Source organism: Ovis aries, chromosome 5 (assembly GCF_016772045.2).
Source record: "Ovis aries strain OAR_USU_Benz2616 breed Rambouillet chromosome 5, ARS-UI_Ramb_v3.0, whole genome shotgun sequence".
Classification (NCBI taxonomy): Eukaryota; Metazoa; Chordata; class Mammalia; order Artiodactyla; family Bovidae; genus Ovis; species Ovis aries.
In genome coordinates, this window is record NC_056058.1 from 11,607,700 (window position 1) to 11,627,158 (window position 19,459).

At 39.3% G+C, this 19,459-nt stretch overlaps 1 pseudogene; it reads right to left on the minus strand.

The window, feature by feature from the left end:
* Positions 1-9,111: 9,111 nt before the first annotated feature.
* LOC101105410 (olfactory receptor 7G1-like) lies at positions 9,112-10,048 on the minus strand (annotated as a pseudogene).
* Positions 10,049-19,459: the final 9,411 nt, after the last annotated feature.

Genomic DNA, 19,459 nt, shown 5'->3' on the forward strand with positions numbered 1-19,459 from the left:
GTTATTGATAAATCTGATGAAAAAGATGACATAGAAAATGAAATATATCATCCCTAGACAAGCAGCAGGTCTATCACAAGAGGAAGAAACCACCCTGGGAAGGGAAGGGGACTAACGGAGGGTGGTAAAAAAGGAAAGTCTTCTGATTCAAAATTTTCTGTTACTGTAAAAAGAACCTAAAGCTGATATAACAGTCAATAATCAAAATTAAATCTGGAAATGGTTAAGAGGGGACTGTTTTTTAAACTTGTATTAGTCTATCTATGGGATTTTCATGGTGGCTCGCAGGAGACACAAGTTCTATCCCTGCTTTGGGAAGATTCCCTGGAGAAGGAAATGGCAACCCACTCCAGTATTCTTGCCTGGGAAATCACATGGGCAGAGGAGTCTGGTGGGCTATAGTCCATGGAGTTGCAAAAGAGTTACACAACTTAGCAACTGAGCTGCTGCTGCTAAGTCTGCTGCTGCTAAGTCGCTTCAGTCATGTTTGACTCTGTGAGACCCCATAGACGGTAGACCCCGTAGACGGTAGCCCACCAGGCTCTGCCATCCCTGGGATTCTCCAGGCAAGAACACTGGAGTGAGTTGCCATTTCCTTCTCCAATGCATGAAAGTGAAAAGTGAAAGTGAAGTCGCTCAGTCATGTCCGACTCTTTACGACCCCATGGACTGCAGCCTACCAGGCTCCTCTGCCAATGGAATTTTCCAGGCAAGAGTACTGGAGTGGGGTGCCATTGCCTTCTCCAAGCAACTGAGCAACAACATTCTATTGATATCTATGCTGGTCTGATTATTTAAAACATTTGGTAATTTTATAAGAAGAAACAGACTAGGGGGACATTTGAAGATTCTGTCTGAATCCCCAGTGACCTCAGACTTAAACAACAGAGATAATTCCTAGGTGTGTCAAAGACCAGGAATGGGATGATAAGGTGAAATTTATCAACTTTTTTGCACACTTCTCATGTTCAAGAAACACAGAGAAATGTCAGACAATTCTTCAAAATCACCCTGATTGAGAATGGGCAACTTTCTACTCAGGAAGAAATGGTCCTTGTCATAGCAGAGAGTCAGTAAAATATTAATAATTGAAAGGTTTTTGAGTACTCATGCAAAGTACAAGGGAATATTGAAGACGATGACACAGTTCAGCAGGAGACCCATGGATAACTTAGTTGTGATCATCTAATATATGCACGCTCTTCACAGCTTCTCCTGGATGAACCTATTGCAAATGCTGGCTATAATTTCCAAACAGTGACAGAGGGAAGTTAGGTTACCTGGCTAACATCACAGTGGAACGATGCTTCACATGTCTGGTACAGAAGAGCTGTCCTTAGAAAGAACAGAAGGTCTGAGTGAGTCACCAGCTCCTGGACAAGAGGGATCTGTTATGAGGAGTCTCAGGTGTGCTGTTTCTTTTCTGAGAAAGAACTGTCGATTGAGATGGTCACAGGCAGATTGCAGTCTGGAACTCTGGAGATTCAATTTCCAAAGCTCCTCATTAACCAGTCAATTTATTGTCATTGTGATCCCAGGACAGTGCAAACCTGTAGGTCAAGACTCGACACTGGGACTTCCCTGGTGGTATGATGGATAATCTGTCTGCCAACGTGGGGGACTCAGGTTAGATCTCTGACCTGGTACAGTCCCACATGCCGCTGAGCAACTAAGTCCATGCACCGTAACTGCTGAACCTGTGCTCTAGAGCCCATGAGCCACAACTACTGAAGCCCATGCGCCCAGAGACTGTCTGCAGCAAGAGAAGCCACCGCAATGAGAAGCCTGCGCGCTGCAACAAAGAAGAGCTCCTGCTCGCCACTAGAGAAAGACTGTGTGCAGCAATGAAGACTCTGTGAAATCATAAGCAAACAAACAAGTAAATAAAAAGACTCTACACTGGAGAAATTCAGGCTAAGTACAGACTACCCACTTTTCAACATCTGTACCTGCTCATGTCCATTCCTTAATTTTTCATAGGCTCATAAGCAGTTAAAAAGTCATGGTAAAACAATAGTGGGCAAGTATAATCTGAGTACATTTATTTATATTTATCCATTATCTAATAGGTGGAGGTGGTACTCCACATTAATATTGATTAAACTATTTTTCATCTTTAAGGAATTCAATATTTTCAGGTATCTATGGATTTATCACTGCTACAATATGGCCTATGGTAACCTACAATTTTATTGATATATTGAAACTAACAAGAGAAAAGATGGCATTGGTAATGTCATCCCTTACCTTCTTAACATCATTTGCTTCAAACACATAAAATAACAGAAAAATACAAATGATATAAAGATTTAAAATTTTAGCTGCCAAGGGCCCAGGTGGAAATTTGCTATTGATACAATATTGCTTCTGTTTTTATGTTTTTGTTTTTTTTGACTGCAAGGCATGGGGGGGAATCTTTGCTCCCCGACCAGGGATCTTACCACAGGAATCAAATCCTTATCTTTTCCGTAGACCTCATGGTCTCCATCTCTCGTGGAGATCCAACATGCCTCATAGGCAAAAAAAGCCAAAACATGAAACAGAAGCAATACTGTAATAAATTCAATAAAGACTTAAAAAATAATGATTCTTTAAAAATTTCAAATTAAGATTCTAAGAGATATTTCCACAACTTTGGACATGAGTTTGAGTAAGCTCTGGCAGTTGGTGGTGGACAGGGAAGCCTGGAGTGCTGCAGTCCATGGGGTTGTAAAGTCACACGTGAGACTAGCCGCAAGCCTCTGCCAGAACGTATGCCTGACTGCATGTACCCTCTTCTCTAAAATCATATGTAACACTGACCTTCCCCTCTACCTCTTTGGAGCAGTTTCTCAGCTATCTGAAATGCTGCCTTCTGGGCTATACTTCTCATTTTGTCCCAAATAAACCTTAACTCACACATACACCCAAAAAGAGTCAGACAGGACTGAGTGACTGAACCGAACTGAGCTTGTTCATGAAAGTGAAAGTGGCTCAGTTGTGTCCGGCTCTTTGCAACCCCCTGTACTGTACTGTACTGTCCGTGGAATTCTCCAGGCCAGGATACTGGAATGGGTAACTGTTTCCTTCTCCAGGGGATCTTCTCAATCCAGGGATCAAACTCAGGTCTCCCATATGGCAGGCAGATTCTTTTGCAGCTTTACCAGCTATACCAGCTTTACCATCAGGGAAGCCCAAGAATACTGGAGTGGATAGCCTGTCCATTCTCCAGCGGATTTTTCCAACCCAGGAATCGAACCGGGGTCTCCTGCATTGCAATCAGATTCTTTACCAGCTGAGCATCCATAGTCACACAATTTATAATAATCAGGAGGTGGGAGCGACCCAATGGATGAATGGATAAACAAAATGTGCTATATACAGACAGTGGAAAATTATTCAGTCTTGGAAAGGGAAGAAATTTTGCCGTATGCAACAATATGGATGAGAATTGAGAATATTAGGCTAAGTGGAACAAGCCAGTCACAAAAAGACAGATTTCATTTATATGAACCATCTGAAGCATTGAAATTCATACAAGTAGAAAATAGAACAGTAGTTATCTAGGTCTGTGAAGAGGCAGAAAAGGAGAATTCTTGTTTTAAGAGTATAGAGTTTCTGATTTGCAAGACTAAAATGTTCTTATGCTTAACACTACTAAACTGTGAGAAATGGTTCAGGTGGTAAATTTTATGTTATGTGTATTTAAACACAACAAAAAAGAAAAAATATTGTACATAGATCAATAAAGCAAATATCGCAAAACATTAACTATTCAATGTAGGTGATGGGCAAATTGGTGTTCATTATATCATTTTTTCAACTTTTCTGTATGTTTGAAAAACTTCACAGTAAGAAATTGAAAAAGACAGACTTCCCTTATGGTTCAGTAGTTATGGGTTCAATCCCTGGTTGGGAAGCTAAGATTCTACATTCTTCACAGCCAAAAAACCAAAACATTAAAAAAAGAGAAGCAATATTTTAACAAATCCAATAAAGACTTTTAAAAAATAGTTTTCAAAAAGACATTTATTGTATCATTCCATTTATATGCAATGGCTAGAATAGAAACACTTATAGAAACAGAAATTAGACTACGGTTTGCCAGGGACTGAGGTCGGGGAGAGTTTGAGGTGATGAAAAACACGTGGAAACAAATCTTGGTGCTGACAGCATAACATGGTGAATGCAATTATACCACAAAACTGCACACTTAAAAATCATTAAGATTGGAAATTTTATGTTATATATTTTACTAAAATTTTAAAAATAGACTGAGCATGTAATAGGCATTTTCAATTCCTTTTATAGAATTTCAGTATCAATTTTCCCAATTTCAAAGTAGTAGATTAAATATTCTGACCTCATTATAATGAACCACCCATTGAAATTCTGGTCCTTGATTACCAGTGTTTTTACACTGCATCATAAGTTATCAGAGAAGCACTCAAGTTACCTTGACACAATGTACCTTGTGACTGTAATCAACAGAGTCCAAAGCTTCTCTGTTACCACAATAAATTTATTTTTAGTAGTCTAGTGAGCTAGAATAATTAAAATGTTTTATATTGGCTCAGGGGTAAATAGAAGACCTAGCAACTGGAAAATAGAATTCATAAAGAAATCTATACATAAGTGGGCAATTTATACAGGTACATAAAAATGAGTTTGGATCCTGCTTAACATCAAAGGGAAAACTAAATTAATATTTCAAATGTAAAAGCCAATACTGGGAATTCTTCAGACTGAAGTACTATTGTTTTCATTCGAACCCAAGTCTCCTGCATTGCAGGTGGATTCTTTACCAGCTGAGCCACTAGGGAAGCCCAAGAATACTGGAGTGGGTAGCCTATCCCTTCTCCAGGGAATCTTATTGACCCATGAATCAAACAAGGGTCTCCTGCATTGCAGGCAGATTCTTTACCAGCTGTTGTTTTCATAAATAAGACCGGTTAAGTAATGCCATTATGTAAAGTATTAACAGCTATTAACTATGCAACTAAAATGAAGCACTTGTGTTCATACAAAACAAAACTGTACAGGATATCCAAAAAGAAGTCATATACTTAAGAAATAATTTTGCAGTGGGTATGGTTTTTGTTGTTCAGCTGCTAAGTTACATTCGACCCTTTGCGACCCCAAGGACTGCAGCACACCAGGCTCCTCTCTCTTCCACTATCTCCTGGAGTTTGCCCAAGTTCATGTCCATTGAGTTGGTGTGGCTATCTAACAATCTCATCCTCTGCCTCATTTTTCTCCTTTTGCTTTCAGTCTTTACCAGGATCAGGGGTCTTTTCTGATGAGCTGGCTCTTCGCATCAGGTGGCCAAAGCATTGGAGCTTCAGCTTTAGCATCAGTCCTTCCAATGAATAGTCAGGGTTGATTTTGTATAACTAACACTAACAACTTGATTGTGTAAAAAAAAAAAGCTCATGTGAACTAATGAGAAAATTATGAACAACTCAGTAGGTCTATCACAATTAGATATTTGAAAGAAAATTAATGCATCAAAAGCCTCTCAGTTATGTAATAATAAGAGGTATGTCTGTTGATGAAATAATTTTTACATTGTTACTATAAATGAAAAGGCATTGATGACTATATGGATCCCCTCATGCTGCCATGAGAAATAGAAAAGAATACTCAGATTTACTCATAACAGCATAAAATTAGCTACAAAATTTCCATCAATATAATAAAAAATACCTATTTCGAAGTCTCCAAACACAATGTAAATATACAGAATATTGCAAATTAATTATTTACTGATACACTCCAAGATAACAATGAAATCTCCCAAGTGCAACAATGAGAAAAAAAATCAAGATAAAAGATTAAAACATAACAATTAAATTTTACTGAGTCATTAAGTTATAAATTGCAAAGGAATACATACAGAGGTGATAAGACAGTGATAGTTCATCCTATTGCCAGTTTTATGGTGCAAACATGATCAAATAATGGCAATAATTCATAGGAGTCAACCTAACGGAAGATCAAATGAAAGAAAAAGAATTAAAAAGTCAAGATTTTGTTTGTCGCTGGGAGGGGAGAGTGTGATGTAGGTGGCAGAAAAATTGCATTCTATAATTAAGGGATTGTTTTATTTATTTAACTCCAGGATAGGGTAGGTACATGCATGGCTATTATGTAACCATTCTCGCAGAGCTACACATAGACTTTAAGCTCCACTTTGCATATACTACTTTAATGAGTAAAACTGAGGAAAGATCCTTCCATATTCCTAATTCTAAATGTAATGATAATATATTTCCCCATGTCCTCATATGAAAGTTCTGCATCTCAGGTCATCATAATCTCACCAAGTGTTTATTAAAAATTCTTTCATCCTTCATATGCCCCATTCCCCTGAGGCTCAAAATCCACAGTTCTTGCTAAAGATCAAGAAACTAAGGTATGAACTAAGTCTGAACTAAGGTCTGCTGCTGCTAAGTCACTTCAGTCGTGTCCGACTCTGTGCCACCCCATAGACGGCAGCCCACCAGGCTCTCCCGTCCCTGGGATTCTCTAGACAAGAACGCTGGAGTGGGTTGCCATTTCCTTCTCCAATGCATGAAGGTGAAAAGTCAAAGTGAAGTCGCTCAGTTGCCATTTCCTCTAAGGTTATTCAAACCTGCAACTGTTCTGCTTCCCTTGTGGCTCAGACAGTAAAGCGTCTGCCTATAGTGCGGGAGACCTGGGTTCGATCCCTGGGTCAGGAAGCTCCCCTGGAGAAGGAAATGGCAACCCACTGCAGTATTCTTGCCTGGAAAATCCCGTGGATGGAGGAGCCCGGTAGGCTACAGTCCACGGGGTCACAAAGAGTCGGACGCGACTGAGCCACTTCCTTCATTTAACTTGTGCGGACCTCAATGAAGTCTGGAGATAACAAGTGCCGAGCAGGGAGCTGTTCCCCAGATGTGGTGCTGAAAGTAAAACTGCTCCTCTGCCTTCCCCACTGGCTCAATGGGTAAGGATATCTGCCTGCAGCGCAGAAGACTGAGGAAACACAGGCTTGATTCCTGGGTCGGGAAGATTCTCCTGGAGGAGGAATGGCAACCCACTCCAGTATTCTCGCCTAAAAAATCCCAAGGACAGAGGAGACTAGTGCACCGCAATCGGAAGGGTTACAAAGAGTCAGACGCAACTAAGCACAACCTACAGTGAACACAATCTTCACCTTTTTAAAGTTCTTCACCACTCCATGGACTCTCCCTTGATAGTTCCACTGTTTCTGTCCCCTCACCCACATGTGGTTCTGACTGATGGCCTCGAATTTTTGTCCTTCTGGGAAGGTGATCTCACTGATCTTCTCTATTTCCCTTTTCTCCTCTCTTGTCTTACTCTCAACATCTCTTTGTCAAAGGCAAGTAGTTCTTCATAGAGTAACTTTCCTCATAGAGACACATGAAAAAGTTTTCCATGAAAGCCCTAAGACTGAACCCAATACACTAAGACATCCATGACACAGTTAAACTTATTCAATGATGTTCCTCTGTGTTGACTCTACCAGAATGTGTAAGAAACACAGCAATAACTCAAACAGGGGCTATGTAACAATTTAGAGGTGTGGGATGGGGAGGGAGATGGGAGGGAGATTTGAGAGGGAAGGGACATATGTATACCTATGACTGATTCTTATTGATGTTTGACAGAAAACAATAAAATTCTATAAAGCAATTCTTTCAATTTAAAAAATTAATAAATTAAAATTAAAAACTAAAAATAAAAAGATGACTAAAAGAGAAGTGAAAACATACATTCTTAGGAAGAAGCCAATGAAAAAGTTTCAAAGCAAATAAGATGCCAGAGGAAGATTAAAAACATTTTCCCTGCCTACAAAACAATACTCAAATATTTTTTCAGGGAAGACCTGATAAATATAAGAATAAAAGAAAACAAATCAAAGACTTTCCTGGAAGCCCAGTGGTTAAGAATTATGCAGGTGATGGAGATTCAATACTTGCTTGGGGGGATAAGATCCCAAATGCACTGTGGCCAAAAAAAACAAAAAAACAAAAAAACAAAACAAAACATAAAACAGAAGCAATATTGTAATGGATTCAGTAAAGACTTTAAAAGTGGTCCACAATAAAAAGTAAAAATTTTTAAAATTCAAATTGCTGAAGCAATGGAAAAAATACAAGGACTCAAGTGTATAGGAAACTTATGAGACACAATAACACTAATTAAATTTTATTGAGGCATCATCCTAAGTGTTTATTGTTCTTATAGAGATTAACTTTCCAGCAGTAATTAGACTACAAATGGCAAGCATAAGGCTCAAGAATAATCAATTTCCAATATCAGGAATTGGATTAAGTAGGTGGCATATGATCCATTTCTCAGTGATAAGTTTGAAGGTAATACCTTATGGGTGAAGCATGGAAATATCTATTATAAATAGAACTTCAATTAACAACAGACTCACTGAAGGACAGTCAGTTTTATTTGTCTCCAGTAATCATGTCTAGATATGCCTGCATCTATTTCAGCCATCTGAGTCCATGAGGGGAATCAGCCTAATATGAAGCGTCTTCATGGAGGAATGAATGAACCTCGAATTTCCTGATCCTGCACATTTCCTGCCTCTGAAATCCTTGTGATGAAAGATAATTATCTTTATTGTTTGAGCATATTAAGAGTCAGGATTTCTTTCTTTTATTAGAAAGAAAATTTTCCTCACTGTTCAATTTCAAATATTCCACAATCATTTCAAACTGCTGAGACAATCTAATCACAAAATTTTATGGATAATGAAGTAGTGTTATGGATGCTAATGTTGTCTAACATATGTCCAATTTACGAGTGACTGGTCTTAAAGATTCCTGAACTGAGGTGTGAAAGATCAACCACAATGTCTTGTAAATATGCTTTACTCTGGGGTACAATTTACATGGTGTCATCCAAGGAATCAGGCAGAATCTATTTCTGCATGACTACAGACTTGTTTAAATTCTTTCCTTGACCTACCCACCTCTTCCCACTTCCCTCATGCTGGGAACATTCCCCACAAAATTACTATACCATGAACCTCTGCCTCAGAGTCAGCTTCTATTGGCTCTAACCAAAACCTTTTATTAGAGAATGGAAAGTTTATGTTAAACATCAGAGAGCTAGAAGATGACACAATCATAGAATAGAAGGTACTCTACTGAAGAGTTTCCTGAAAGCTCCCTTCATGTCTCTGTTCCTCAGACTGTAGATGAAGGGGTTCATCATGGGAGTGACCACGGTGTACATCAATGAAGCCACTGCAGTCTTCCTGGAAGAGTCAAGAATTGCAGAACAAAGGTACACTCCAAAACCTGTCCCATAGAATAAGGACACAACTGAGAGGTGAGACCCACAGGTAGAAAAGGTTTTATACTTTCCACCCGCTGATGACTCTCAAAATAGAGGAGACTATTTGAGTATAAGAGAAAATGAGTCCAAAAACAGGAATGCCACCTAATAGGCTAATTGCAAAATAAAGAAGAGTATTATTAAAGAGAGTATCAGAGCAGGCAAGCTTGATGACCTGAACAACTTCACAGAAGAAGAGGGAGATTCCCAGTTCCTTGCAGAAGAATAGTGGCAGCACCATCAGAGTGTGGAGCAGGGCATTGCCAATGCTAATGAACAAGGAGAGTAGAGTCAGCATAACACGGAGGTGGGGGTTCATGATGACTGTGTACCTCAGTGGGTGACAAATAGCCACATAGCGGTCATAGGCCATTGCTCCAAGGAGGAAAGTTTCCCAACAAACCAAAATCAGGACAAAGCAGATCTGAGTGAGGCAACCCGTGTAAGTGATGTTTTGACTCTGTGCTTGCATGTTCACCAGGATCTTTGGGATCATGGTTGTGCTTAAACCAACGTCTGTAAAGGACAGATGGGAGAGAAAGAAGTACATGGGGGTGTGGAGGTGGGAGTCAGAGATGACAGCCAGGATGATGAGCAGATTTCCCAGGACAGTGACCAGGTACATGGACAGGAACAGGTTGAATAAGATGGTCTTCAGGTTTTCATTCTCTGCCAGTCTCATGAGAAGAAATTCAGAAACAGCTGTTTGGTTTCTGGGTTCCATGATGTGATGAATCTGATGAATAAGGTGTGGTGACAAGACAATAAAATGTGTCGTCACTAGGGAAGCAGCAGTGGTGTCACAGGAAGCATAAACCATCTTGGGAATGGAAAGAGACTAAAGGAGTGGGGAAGGGAAGGAAAGCCTTCTGCATGCATATTTATGTGTTATGTAAAAAAAAATCCTAAAGGAAATCAATCCTGAATATTCACTGGAAGGACTGATGCTGAAGCTCCAGTGCTTTGGCCATGTGATGCAAAGAGCTGACTCATTGGAAAAGAACCTGATGCTGGGAAAGACTGAAGGCTAAAGGAGAAGAGGGTGGCAGAGGATGAGATGGTTAGATAGCATCACTGACTCAGTGGACATGAGTTTGAGCAAACTTCAGGAGATAGTGGAAGACAGAGGAAGCTGTCATGATGCAGTCCATGGGGTTGCAGAGTTAGACATGACTAAGTGATTGAATAACAATAAAAATATCCAAAGCTGATGACAGCAGAGCATAAACAGTTCTAGAAAAGGTTACCTACCCCTTGGTTGGTTTTAAAAAATATTTATTGGTATTCATAAATCAGAGATGCTTAATTATTGGTACAAAATAAAAAAGAAGTGTGAAGATGATATAAGTTATGAAAAGTGACTTGGTTCTAATCATCTGGGGTGGAAAGTGGAAAGTGGAGTCGCTCAGTCGTGTTTGACTCTCTGCGACCCCATGGACTGTAGCCTACCAAGCTCCTCTGTCCATTGGATTTTGCAGGCAATAGTACTGGAGTGGGCTGCCATTTCCTTCTCCAGGGGATATTCCCTTCCCAGGGATCAAACCCAGGTCTCTGGCATTGTAGACAAACGCTTTACCATCTGAGCCACTAGGGAAATCTGGGGTATTTACTCTTTTTATAGCTTTTTCAGGATAAACTTGTACCAAAACACCTGTCCTCATTTCCAAACATTCACTAAGGATCATTAGGTTACCTGGCTGGCATCGCAGTGGAATGATGTCTGACATCTGTGATACACCAAACCAAAGATCTGTCCTTAGGAAGAAAATGGTCTGAGTGAGTCACCAGCTCCTGGGCAGGAAGGGTCATCTATGGTAGGAGTCGGTTTGCTGCTTATATCCAAGGAAAGGACTGTGGATAGAAGTGATAGCAGATAGACTGCAGTCTTGAACCCTAGAGATTCAATTTCCAAAGCTCCTTGTTAACCAAGCAATTTAATGTTGCTGTGATCCCATGAGAGTGCAAATACTTAAGAAGATTCTACATGGGAAAATTCAGGATGGCTGCTTTCCTGTCTCTGAGGCCAACTGTACACTGTCTACTTTTCTGCTCGTGTCCATTTCTAAGTTTTTCATAGAATTGTAAGAGGTTACAAGATCAAGGCAAAACACTAGTATGCAAGCATACTCTCAGTTCATTTAGTTAGATTTTACCCATTATGTAATAAGTGGGGTTAGTATTCCATATTAATATTAATTAAATTATCTTTCATCTTTAAAGAATTCAATATTTTCATGTGCTTGTGAAACTGCCTGCCAATGCAGGAGACATAGGAGACATGGGTTCAATCCCTGGGTCATAAAGATCCCCTGGAGGAGGGCATGGCAAACATTCCAGTATTCTTGTTTGGGGAATCCCATGGACAGAGGAGCCTGCAAACTACAGTCCATAGGGTTGAAAAGAATCAGACACGAGTGAAGCAACTTAACATGCACACGTCAATTTATTTCCTCTATTGTTCACTGCTACTGTATGAAATGTGTTAACCTACAGTTTTCTGGATATAGTAAAACCAACAGGAAACAAGATATTGTTGTAACTTCATCCCTTACTACTGTAACCTCACTTCCTTCAAACACATAAAATAACAGAAAAACAAAAGAGATATAAAATTTATAGAAACTAAAGCAGAAGTGGAGATTTGTTACTGAGAAATGAGAGTGAACATAAGAGTTATGGACACTGTTTGAAACCATGACTGTGAGCTTAGAGCAACAGAACGTTTCAAAAGAAGCCTCCCAGACAGAACTGAACCAAGCTACGTGATGGCTTGGTGGCTGGATTATTGATACCAAAAAATAGGCAGGAACACAAGCATATACTAAATGAAAACATCACCCCCAAAGGGAAGAAACTTAGAGAATATGGAAAGAATAGAGAACTACAAAAACAACCAGAAAGCAAGTAACAAAATGACAATAAGTACATCCATATCAAAGGGGTTCCCAAGTAGCTTAGGAACATCCCCTGGAGAAGGAATGGCAACCCACTCCAGTATTCTTGCCTGGGAAACCCCCTGAATGGAGGAGCCTGACAGGCTATCATCCATGGGGTTATAAAAGACTCAGACATGACTTAGCTACTAAACAACAGCCACATACCTATCAATAGCTTTAAATGTCAATGAGCTAAATACACCAATCAAAAGACACAGGGTGGCTTACTGGATAACATAACAAGATCCACCTATATGTTGCTTACAAGAGACTCCTTCAGAGCTAAAGAACACAGACTGAAAGTGAGGGAATGGAAAAGATATTCATAAAAATAGAATTGAAAGAAAGCTAGTATAGCAATATTCATATCAGACAAAGTGGAGTAAAGTAAGTCTATAATAAAAGACAAATAAGGACATTATAAAGACAAAAAATCAGTAAAGAAGAGGATATAATACTCATTAACATATATGCACCTAATAATTAAGAATCTAAATATATAAAGCAAACAATAACAGATAAAGGGAGAATTTCACAATAAAACAATAACAGTAGATGACTTTAACACGTCACATACATCAGTGGACAGATTATCCACACAGAAAAAGCAATTAGGAAATAGTGGTCTTAAATGACACATTAGACTAGTGGCAATCAATGTGTATCTATATGATATTCTATCCAAAAACAACAGAATACACATTCTTTAAAAAACTTATTTTATTTTATATTGGGATATAGTTGTTTTACAATGTGTTAGCTTCAGGCGTATTGCAAACTGATTTATTTATACATATACGTATTTATCCATTCTTTATCAGATCTTTTCCCATACAAGTTATTACAGAATACTGAGTGGAGTTCCCTGTGCTATATAGTGGGTCTATATTGTTTGTCTATTTTATGCATAGTGATATAACACACATTCTTTTCAAGAGCACATAGAACATTCTCCAGGATATATCACCAGCCAGGTCACAAAACATGTCTCAACAAATTTAAGAAGGTAGAAACTATACCAAGCATCTTTTCCAACCACGTATGAAACTAGATATCAATTATGGGAATAAAAATGGAAAATGATTATGAGGAAGCACTGTGCTAATTAAATTGTGCAATAGGGTAACTAATGAGGAAATACAACCTTAAGTAAGCAGAATTGAGGCAAGTTCTTCTAAGCAATCAAGGAAGAGGTAATATTCAGAATAAAGGTAAGGACTTTCCTGGTGGTCCATTGGATAAGAATCCCCCTTGCCAATGCAGAGGACATAGAATTTGATCCCTGGTCCAGAAAGATTGCACACGTCACAGAGAACTAAGCCCATGAGCCACAGCTACTGAGCCTAAGTGCTGAAACTCCTGCAGCCTGTGCACCTAGAGCTTGCGCTCCACGATGAGAGACGTTACGGCAATGAGCGGCCCACGCACTGCGACAAAACTAGCCCCTGCTCACTGCAACTAGAGAAAGACTGAACCCAACAAAAAATAAAATAAAATAGAATAAAGGTATGAGTTTAGAAAATATAGAAAGGGATACCCTCTATCTCATTTCATAAGGCTAAAATAACCTGGATACCTGAAGCACACAAATTTAGAAGAATGGAAAATCACAAAGCATTCTTACTCCTGCAAAATTACTAACACTTTTTTTTTTTTCAAAATTAAATCTAACAAAGAATAAAGATGGGTAGTGCATTCTGAAAAATCCAATTTTCCTCCAAGAACACAAGGTTGATTTTTGCTTCACAAAGACATGTTTTTTTCTCCCATGCCTCTTTCAAGCCTTTATTAAAATGCCAATTTCTCAGCAAGCTTTCTTGCCCTTCTGTGTAAAATTGCACACATTTACTTATTCTTGTCTTTTTACCATTATTCGTTGTTGTGCAGTTGCTAAGTTGTGTCTGACTCTTTGCAGCCCCATGGATTGAAGCACACCAGGCTTGCCTGTCCTTCACCACCTCCTGGAGTTTGCTCAAATTCATGTCTAGTCAGTGATGCTATCTAACCATCTCATCTTCTGTCCCACCACCCTTTTCCTTTTGCCTTTAGTCTTGCCCAGCACCAGGGTCTTTTCCAATGAGTAGGCTCTTCCCATCAGGTGGCCAAAGTATTGGAGCCTCAGGTTCAGCATCACTCCTTCCAATGAATATTTAGCGTTGATTTCCTTTAGGATTGATAGGTTGGATTTCCTTGTGGTCCAAGGGACTCTCAAGAGTCTTCTCCAATGCCACAATTTGAAAGCATCAATTCTTCGGCACTCAACCTTCTTTATGGTCCAATTCTCACATCCATACAGGACTACTGGGAAGACCATAGCTTTGACTATATGCTCCTTTGTCAGAAAAATGATGTCTCTACTTTTTAGTATGCTGTCTAGGTTTGTCATAACTTTCCTTCCAAGTGTCTATTCTCCATAGCACCTTTCACCATCTGTCAGTCGACATTTTTCTTATGGCATTGAATTAGATTACTGAGAGGTAGACACAGAGAAGGGATTAGCATGCAAGAGTTTGGGGGGAGTGTTCCTAGATATAACCCTTGTGGAAGAGAAGGGAAGAAAATAAGAGTGGGCAGAGAAAGTGAGTGAGGTGCAATGGAGTTCGAGAGTCAGGCTCCAGAGACCCTACAGGAAGATTAAGCCTGGACTATCCCTTCAGAGCTATTCCAAGTTGATGCAAGAGAGCAAGGACTTTAAATACCTTTAATAACTTACTAGTCAGCTATTGGAGAAGGCAATGGCACCCCACTCCAGTACTCTTGCCTGGAAAATCCCATGGACAGAGGAGCCTGGTAGGCTGCAGTCCATGGGGTCGCTAAGAGTCGGGCAAGACTGAGCGACTTCACTTTCACTTTTCACTTTCATGCATTGGAGAAGGAAATGGCAACCCACTCCAGTATTCTTTTTTTTCCTGTTGGTTTTTTAAAAAAAAATTATTTATTTTAATTGGAGACTAATTACTTTACAATATTGTATTGGTTTTGCCATACATCAACATGAATCCACCATGGGTGTACACGTGTTCCCCATCCTGAACCCCCCTCCCACCTCCCTCCCTGTACCATCCCTCTGGTTCATCCCAGTGCCTGGAGAATCCCAGGGACAGAGGAGCCTAGTGGGCTGCTGTCTATGGGGTCGCACAGAGTTGGACACGACCGAAGCGACTTAGCAGCAGCAGCAGTCAGCTATTAGATGCAACCCTGGAAAAGGGAATGACTTTGGATGTAGTGGCTTTCTTCTGAAGTTTGCCCCAAAGGGAGTTGACAGTGAAGGGCTGTTTGCCAGCAGCACACTCTGCCACTGGAGCAATGATTACTTCCCTCCTAAAAGATGATAAGATCAATATATCACATTGTCCTCCACAATATCTCTCGTATGTCACCTGTTTCCTCTTTTGAGTTTAAAAGAGTTATTTATCAGCAAAAAGTAGTTTGTTTGAGAATAGCAGAGCATTGCAATTATGGCAAATACGATATAGCAAAAACAACAGGCAAGATCAACAAACAAAGGAAAAAAGTTTGTTTTACAGACCAAAAGGAAGACGTTGGGAGCAATTGTTTTGAATGCAAAGTCCCCTGGAGAAAAGCAAAATTTCAGGGTGATGACAGCATCTCATTCACTGAGTTGATGGGGTTGTCGGTTCCTTGTGGGAGATCCAAGGTACATCTTTTCTTTGGGGGTCAGTGATTGTCGATTCTTTACTGCTGATGATTATCCTGCTAGGGTCTGTAATTGACAGACCTTTGGGTAATGGTCCATGAGTGGTATTGCATGAGAGCTCCCCTTTCTGGACTCCTGATTCTGTTTTAGTGAGGCTTTCTTTTATTAATTTCACCTCCCCTCATGGATGAACACTCTCTGAGCACTGGGCTTTCAACTGTGCACTGTTCTACATCAGCATGACAAAAGGGTCTGGCAACAGTGTGTTCTAAATTAACATTTGATGAAGGAATGAATGAATAAGTGAAAAAAATATGTGTATTAGAATTCTTGAATACACTTATAAAGAGAAAGACATAGAACTATGCTCTATAAATGGAGAAAAAACATTCAAATAAAATTTCCCTCCATGCTCATAAAAAATAGTGAAACAAATATAGAAGAAATGGCCTTAACTCAAAAAAAGGGTATTTCAGATAATCAGCAGTAAATGAAATACTTTATGGTAGAATATTCAAAACATTTCCCTTACTATTGTTTTATTTGTTTATAACTGACATACAATGCAGCATTAGTTTCCAAAACATCAGTTCAGTTCAGTTCAGTCGCTCAGTCGTGTCTGACTCTTTGCGACCCCATGAATCACAGCATGCCAGGCCTCCCTGTCCATCACCAACTCCCGGAGTTCATTCAGACTCACGTCCATCGAGTCAGTGATGCCATCCAGCCATCTCATCCTCAGTCATCCCCTTCTCCTCCTGCCCCCAATCCCTCCCAGCATCAGAGTCTTTTCCAATGAGTCAACTCTTCTCATGAGGTGGCCAAAGTACTGGAGCTTCAGCTTTAGCATCATTCCTTCCAAAGAAATCCCAGGGTTGATCTCCTTCAGAATGGACTGGTTGGATCTCCTTGCAGTCCAAGGGACTCTCAAGAGTCTTCTCCAACACAACAGTTCAAAAGCATCAGTTCTTCAGCTCTCAGCCTTCTTCACAGTCCAACTCTCACATCCATACATGACCACTGGAAAAACCATAGCCTTGATTAGACGGACCTTAGTCGGCAAAGTAATGTCTCTGCTTTTGAATATGCTATCCAAGTTGGTCATAACTTTTCTTCCAAGGAGTAAGTGTCTTTTAATTTCATGGCTGCAGTCACCATCTGCAGTGATTTTGGAGCCCCCCAAAATAAAGTCTGACACTGTTTCCACTGTTTCCCATCTATTTCCCATGAAGTGATGGGACCGGATGCCATGATCTTCGTTTTCTGAATGTTGAGCTTTAAGCCAACTTTTTCACTCTCCTCTTTCACTTTCATCAAGAGGCTTTTAGTTCCTCTTCACTTTCTGCCATAAGGGTGGTGTCATCTGCATATCTGAGGTTATTGATATTTCTCCCGACAATCTTGATTCCAGCTTGTGTTTCTTCCAGTCCAGCGTTTCTCATGATGTACTCTGCATATAAGCTAATTAAGCAGGGTGACAATATACAGCCTTGATGTACTCCTTTTCCTATTTGGAACCAGTCTGTTGTTCCATGTCCAGTTCTAACAGTTGCTTCCTGACTTGCATACAGATTTCTCAAGAGGCAGGTCAGGTGGTCTGGTAATCCCATCTCTTTCAGAATTTTCCACAGTTGACTGTGATCCACACAGTCAAAGGCTTTGACATAGTCAATAAAGCAGAAATAGATCCTTTTCTGGAACTCTCTTGCTTTTTCCATGATCCAGCGGATGTTGGCAATTTGATCTCTGGTTCCCCTGCCTTTTCGAAAACCAGCTTGAACATCAGAAAGTTCACAGTTCACGTATTGCTGAAGCCTGGCTTGGAGAATTTTGAGCATTACTTTACCAGCATGTGAGATGAGTGCAATTGTGTGGTAGTTTGAGCATTCTTTTGCATTTCCTTTCTTTGGAATTGGAATGAAAACTGACTTTTTCCAGTTCTGTGGCCACTGCTGAGTTTTCCAAATTTGCTGGCATATTGAGTGCAGCACTTTCACAGCATCATCTTTCAGGATTTGAAATAGCTCTACTGGAATTCCATCACCTCCACTAGCTTTGTTTGTAGTGATGCTTTCTAAGGCCCACTTGACTTCACATTCCAGGATGTCTGGCTCCAGATGAATTTTCACACAGTCGTGATTATCCGGGTTGTGAAGATCTTTTTGTACAGTTCTTCTGTGTATCCTTGCCATCTCTTCTTAATATCTTCTGCTTCTGTTAGGTCCATACCTTATGAAATGACCACCATAAGTCTTAGTTATTATCTGTAACAAGTTATTACAATATTATTGACTATTTTCTCCATGCTGTATATGACATCCCTGTGACATATTTTATAACTGGAAGTTTGTACTGCTTAATCCCTTTCATCTTTTTTGCCCAATTCCACATCCCTTCTTTTCTGAAAACCACCAGTTTATTCTCTCAATCTATGAATCTATTTCTGCCAAAACATTCCCTTGAAAATCAAGAACAGGTGCCAAAAAATGCCACTTTCATTCAAAAAAACATAGTGTAGGTTTGAGTTATTGAGGACAAATAAACATGTAACCATTGGCAAATAATATTAGCATTTAAGTAGAGAATGTAAAAAAAAAACTATAGGTAATTTATTAGAAAGAACAAGAGAATGTAGAAAGTTTTCTGGAATAAAAATAACTATACAAATATTAATCACATGTTTTACAAAGTAAAATTTATTTAGAAAGCATGATTTCTAAAAGATATCTTTGAGAAAACATCAGATAAATACATGGAAATATTCTAACAAACGATGTGAAAGCATATTATAGAAAAGTCTGTAATGTTTTATAGAAGGATAATTAAGTAAACCTAAAAAATGGAAAGAATATTCTAATTTTGGATAGCTATACACAACATAGACATGTCAACTTTCCTCAAATTTCCTTATAGATTTAAAGTAAATCCTGAAATTTTATTATTATTGGAGAGGCTGATATTATGAAAATTTACATGAAACTTTATATGAAAAAGCAATAGAGAAAGAATATTTGATTTACTGCTGCCGCTGCTAAGTTGCTTCAGTCATGTCCAACTCTGTGCGACCCCATAGACGGCAGCTCACCAGGATCCCCCATCCCTGGGATTCTCCAGGCAAGAACACTGGAGTGGGTTGCCATTTCTAGCATATGGGAAAAAAAGTGAAGTACTTGCCTTACCAAATATCAAGATATGGAGTAATAGTAACTAAAATGGCATGGTTCTGGAACAGATAGAAAAAGAGGATCAATTAAATTCTTACTTGTATTAAAATTTTACTGAGGACAGGGGAGGCATTGGACACTTTCTTAAAAACAATGTGGCATTGCAAAAAAAAGGATCTGACCTTTCAATAAATAGTGCTGAGAATAGAAACTAGTGTATCTATACAATAACAGTAGAAATGACCATAGAAATTATTGTCAATCATATCTTAAATAATCATCTCTTAATCTCGATCATCTCAATCATCTCTTAAATAAAATAAATGCAATCCAATGATGAAAAAAGTGATTACTTCAGCCAGTTTGTAATTAGATGA